The sequence below is a fragment of the Nothobranchius furzeri genome, chromosome 1 (genome assembly GCF_043380555.1).
Source record: "Nothobranchius furzeri strain GRZ-AD chromosome 1, NfurGRZ-RIMD1, whole genome shotgun sequence".
Lineage (NCBI taxonomy): Eukaryota > Metazoa > Chordata > Actinopteri > Cyprinodontiformes > Nothobranchiidae > Nothobranchius > Nothobranchius furzeri.
This window is the reverse complement of record NC_091741.1, coordinates 64944043-64950042: the sequence shown is the minus strand read 5'-3', so window position 1 is coordinate 64950042 and position 6000 is coordinate 64944043.

Below are 6000 nucleotides of genomic sequence, written 5' to 3'. Positions count from 1 at the left end.
CTTTCCATTCCAGGTCAGTTCATTAAGCCAATCAGAAAAAATGTTTCCTATATAAGGAACCCAGCAAATTGCATCAAGTCACTGACTAGTGTCAGTGACTTTACAGCAATCCTCATACTAAGCAAGCATTTAGCGACAGTGGAGAGGAAAAAATCCCTTTTAACAGGAAGAAACCTCCAGAGGATCTTGGCTCAGTATAAGCAGCCATCCTCCACGACTCACTGGGGATCGAGAAGACAGAGCAGACACACACACACACACACACACACACACACACACACACACACACACACACACACACACACACACAACTACACACACACCAAGCAATGTGTCTATGGTTACATTATGATTTCTTAGTAAATATTCTACTTGGCGAGAGATAAACTTTATTGTATTTATCCTAGTGAATCTATAATTAAACAGATAAACTAGTAGTAGCACATCCAACGTCAAGGAAAGCAAAAAGTTATTATCAGGAGAGGGAGAATGTTTAAGTGATTAGCAGCAGTGTGCTAGACGATGGCCCCCTCCATGAGGTCACCACAGCTCAGCAGAACATCATTGTAGCTTCTTCTGGGGAGAAAAACACTTAGAGAAAAGATAAAGTTAACAGCTGAAATTGCAGAAAATAATACATTTAGAGATCAGATTGTAGAAGAACGTAGTAGTGTGTGAAAAGTGGTCAGTGTATCCTCCAGCAGTCTAAGCCTATAGCAGCATAACTACAGAGATAACTCTGGATAACCTAGCCTTTTTAGATGGAGGCATGTTGGAGGCAGGGCAAGGGAGAGCCGTCTTTACCGACTGTACACTCCACCTCCCTCTACTCCCCCACTTGTCCAGATTTAGGCTAACATCAGATTTTATCCATAGACCCTATCAAATAAAAATGTTTTAAGCCTATTCTTAAAAGTAGACAAGGTGTCTCCCTCACAGACTAAGGCAGGGAGCTGGTTCCACAGGAGAGGAGCCTGATAACTAAAAGATCTGCCTCCCATCCTAATTTTAGATATTCTGGGAACCACCAGTAAACCTGCAGTCTGAGAGCAAAGTGCTCGGTTAGGAACGTATGGAACAATCAGATCACTGATGTATGATGGAGCTTGATTATTAAGAACTTTACATGTGAGAAGAAGGATCTTAAAATCTATTCTGAATTTAACAGGTAGCCAATGTAGGGAAGCTAAGACAGGAGAGATATGATCTCTCTTTTTAATTCTCATCAGAACTCTAGCTGCAGCATTTTGGACAAGCTGAAGACTTTTAACTACATTCTGTGGACTTCCTGAGAGTAATGAATTACAGTAATCCAGTCTTGATGTAATAAATGCATGAACTAGTTTTTCAGCATCACTCCTGGAAAGGATGCTTCTAATCTAAGCAATATTCCGAAGGTAGAAAAAGGAAATCCTACAAACCTGTTTAACCTGGGATTTGAATGACATGTCCTGGTCGAAGATAACACCAAGGTTCCTTACTTTGTTCTCGGAGATTAATGTAATGCTTTCAGGTCAGGTGATTAGCTAAGCAATTTCCTTTTCTGGATTTCTGGTCCAAAGATGAGAACTTCCATCTTGTCTTGATTTAAAAGCAAAAAGTTTAGAGTCATCCAATTTTTTTATGTCCTCAAGGCAAGCCTGTAATCTTCCTAACCAATTAGGTTCATCAGGGTTAATGGATAAATATAACTGAGTATCGTCAGCATAAGAGTGGAAGTTTATCCCATGCTGTCTAATGATTTTATCAATTAGGAGCATATATATGTATATAGTAAAAAGAATTGGTCCAAGCACTGAACCCTGTGGTACTCCACAAGTAACCCTGGAGTTTGAAGAAGTATTCACTTTGTTTTTTTTTATGTTGAACACATTTGTCTAGAGTGGCTCAGAATGACCAAAATACTACAAACGTTTAACTGAACACTGAGCTCACTAAGCTCACAACAGAATCCAGGTGAAATTTGGATCAACGTCTCCCGAGCACGTGAGCCTAACGTAAAAGTGTTGGTGCTGAAACAGACTCAGCACAAATCCAGAACCTCTGATGGAACCTCTGAAAACATGTCAACACAACTGGATAACATGAGTGAAACAAAGAGGAGACAATTCGCCTTGCTCTGTGTCCTCACCCACACACTCTTTCACACACACTTCTGTGTGTGCATGTGTGTGTGAGAGAGAGAACGAGAGAGAGAGAGAGTATGCGCGTGTGTGCACGTGGCGTGTGAGTGTGTGTGTATGTGTGTGTGTGTGTGAGAGAGAGAGAGAGAGAGAGAGAGCATCTGCATGTAAGAGAGTAGGAGTGTGTGTGTGTGAGAGATAGCAAGTGAGAGAGAGAGAGAGAGAGAGAGAGAGTGTGTGTGTGTGTGTGTGTGTGTGTGTGTGTGTGTGTGTGTGTGTGTGTGTGTGTGTGTGTGTGTGTGTGTGTGTGTGTGCGTGTGTGTGTGTGTGTGTGTGTGTGTGTGTGTGTGTGTGTGTGTGTGTGTGTGTGTGTGTGTAAGAGAGAGAGAGAATGTGTGTGCGTGCGTGCGTGCGGGTGTGTGTGTGTGTGTGTGTGTGTGTGTGTGTGTGTGTGTGTGTGTGTGTGTGTGTGTGTGTGTGTGTGTGTGTGTGTGTGTGTTTTAGGGGTTGGATTAACTGCTCTGTAGTGACTTTTTATGCCTTTCATAGACTAGTTGCTGTCACGTGATATTGACCGACAAGATGCAGTCCTTGGAAAAGACAGCAGGTGATGAGCTCCTGCGCGTCGGGAGGCGATGTGCTGTGCCAGAGCGTCGGTATCTGATGCCCGCGGTAAAACGGACATTTGACCAAATTATGACCTTTACCCTCTTGCAATTTAACCTTCCCCTTACCCCCATCCTAACCTTAACCAGCTTGCGCATGCAAAGCTCTTATCGTTGACACGCTCCAGACATCTACGTCCTGAGCACGGCCACAGTAACATTATCAAATCAGGTGTCGCCACCTCAAAAACAAATTTAACACGCGATCGTTCATGTCGGCTCATTTCCTTTTATGTTTTCTGTCTTTTATATGTGCCTGATGCATTTCGCTGCTGTGGAGCGGGGCATCACCTGTTTTGCCCTCCGGTGATTTAACCTCACTGATGCGGCCTGTGCGCAGCGCGTACTCCGCTGTTTTTGTGGTCGGTAGATCTTTTTAAACTGCAGTTCAAAGGTAACTCATAAGGTGAATATACTGTATATGAAGCCAGGTAGCAGTTATTCTTTAGGATTGAGAGGAGATGCAGGAAGATAATAAACAGAGACAGGAAAGAAAAATAGTCAAATAAAAACAAGTTAGTTTTTGTACCTGGTGGTTGCAAGAAACAGACACCATTGAAGATAATCAGAAGTGAGGAACTGAAAATTAAATAATTATGTTAATGTTTAGAGCAGCAGGAACCCTGAGAGGCTGCAGGCGCATCAGTGAGTTTGACACCGCTGCGCAGGGGGAGGGAGGAGAGGGCTGAAACTGGGTAACAGTAAGGATGCAGAAACTACCATTGTTAAAAGAGATGTGTTTTTAACTTTGAAAATGTGGGCGCAATTTTAATTGTCAAAAACTCCAGCAAACCAACGTCATCAACGACCTGTCAAAGTCGACTAGATTTTCATTACTTGACTGTCTACTTTAAAAAAAATCAAGTCATGCAGCCCCTAGAGTGTGTAAGGGAGAGAGACAGTGTGTGTGTGTGTGTGTGTGTGTGTGTGTGTGTGTGTGTGTGTGTGTGTGTGTGTGTGTGTGTGTGTGTGTGTGTGTGTGTGTGTGTGTGTGTGTGTGTGTGTGTGTGTGTGTGTGTGTGTGTGTGTGTGTGTGTGTGTGTGTGTGTGTGTGTGTGTGAGAGAGAGAGAAAGAAGTGGGGGATTTCTCTTCCTCTCAAGCATCTGAAGAGACAATCTGCTGTAAATAAGCAGTAAAAGGAGAAATTTATTTTGAAACACACACACACACACACTGTTAGTTTTATGGTGTATGCATAGAAGCACACACACATGGTTAAGCTGTTTGTTACGGTTGTGTGCAAATGTTTTAGAAGACAGACGCTCTTCTTTGGAAACCTACTGGTGAAGCAAATCAGAGTGTGTGTTTCTCACATTTCAGAACCTCATCACGGATGGACTCAAGTGTCAGACACTCAGACATGGACGTCACTAGAGTTGAGATATAGGAGGGGCTTAGCCCCAGGAGCTTGACCTTGAACATGTTTTGTCACACCCTGAAAACTTTGTCAATTAATTCATTATATGAAGAACATTTAACAAAACCTATTATTTTATCACTTTCTTTTCCTTTCCTACCTTTGTGCATTTCTCTCTTCTTTTTATAAAAAATAACACTTAATAAGTGTGATTCTATGTAAAGGTTATAAACAAATTCCACCTGCTGTAGATTGCTGCCTGAGCAGACTATTCAGCAAAATACAGTTTACATCTTTACTGATAAGCTAACAGCTAGTGTGTGGCAGCCATGGCCAAAATGTTTTGCTTCATCTTAAAACAGCTCCAATTTCTAAAGTGTATCATCGGTTCATGTGATGTTATTACCTTTACACTCCCATAAGATTTGCATGACATGGCTATTTACAGTTATCTTGTACTCCCCTTAGTCTTGTGCCGTCAAGAGATCTCTGGGCTCTCCACTGAAGGTCTAAAGCCTAGTTCACCTGCAACTCCACCAGCAAATGTGCGTTCCCACGCTCACGTATTGACAGAGACGATTTCTATTTACACTTCTCTGTTGATTTCTCAGTGTTGTGAAGCAAATTCCTACCAGAGGGCGTAGTGCCTTTCTGGTGCATCCTGCCAGTATCACAGTCACGTCTCTAGTGTGTTTATATTATGTTTATGTATTTCAGAGACTTTTTAACACAGACAACTTTGTCCTCTACCTCTTCATCAAGTCACCACCTCTAAAGTCATTTCCTGACACGAATAAAAAGTTTGCTGAGTATCTTTGTACTCCTTCAGTCACGGTTGTATTATCTTTATCATCAGATTTTTTACGCAAGATGTTTTCAATGTTCTCCATCTCTGTTGCTAGATATGTTAGTTTCCCATTTATTTTATTTTATGAGGAATGGCAGTGCTGTTGATGAAGTTAAGGAAGCGGCATCCTGCCCAATCACAGGCATGGGGTCTGCATCGCTTTCGACGATTATTTAGAAAAGTGAGCTCTAATCCATCTGTCCGTGCGAGCTGGTTGGAGAGCCCTTGTGAGGACGGATAATGGCGTTGCGTGTCTTTGTGCTGCCGCAGACGGAGATGTATAAATTAGACTTAAGAATGAGAAGCCTCTGTGACCTGGATCGGAGATCCAGAGGGAAGGATTGATACTACTACACTCGGACCCCCGCCTGCTACTTCTGCTAAGGCTGTAACAATTTAGTATGCTAGCTGCTAGCCGGCCCTATATTTGTGTCCTGCCTACCTGTTCTAAGCCAAACCAATCATTAATAACGGGACTTTTACATTTGGCAGGGATTTTTCCAGGACTCTAGAAGGTGCTATATCAAATACAGGCCATTTACCATAAAATAGTTCTTCCTTTTTTTTTCCACAAACTTTTTGTTTATTTTTTTCTATCAGTATGTGAAGAGCTCTTCAAGCTGTATGGCAATAATCCTGCAGAATATAAACTGTAAGTCTGTCTGTGTAAGTGTGTATCAGTGTGTGTAAGAGTGTGTAAGTGTTTCTGTGTAAGTGTGTATCAATGTGTGTAAGAGTGCGTAAGTCTATATCAGTGTGTGTAAGGGTGTGTAAGTGTGTGTGTGTAAGTGTGTATCAATGTGTGTAAGTGTGTATCAATGTGTGTAAGAGTGTGTAAGTGTGTATCAATATGTGTAAGGGTGTGTAAGTCTGTCTGTGTACGTGTGTATCAATGTGTGTAAGAGTGCGTAAGTCTATATCAGTGTGTGTAAGGGTGTGTAAGTCTGTCTGTGTGTGTATCAATGTGTGTAAGAGTGTGTAAGTGTTTCTGTGTAAGTGTGTATCAA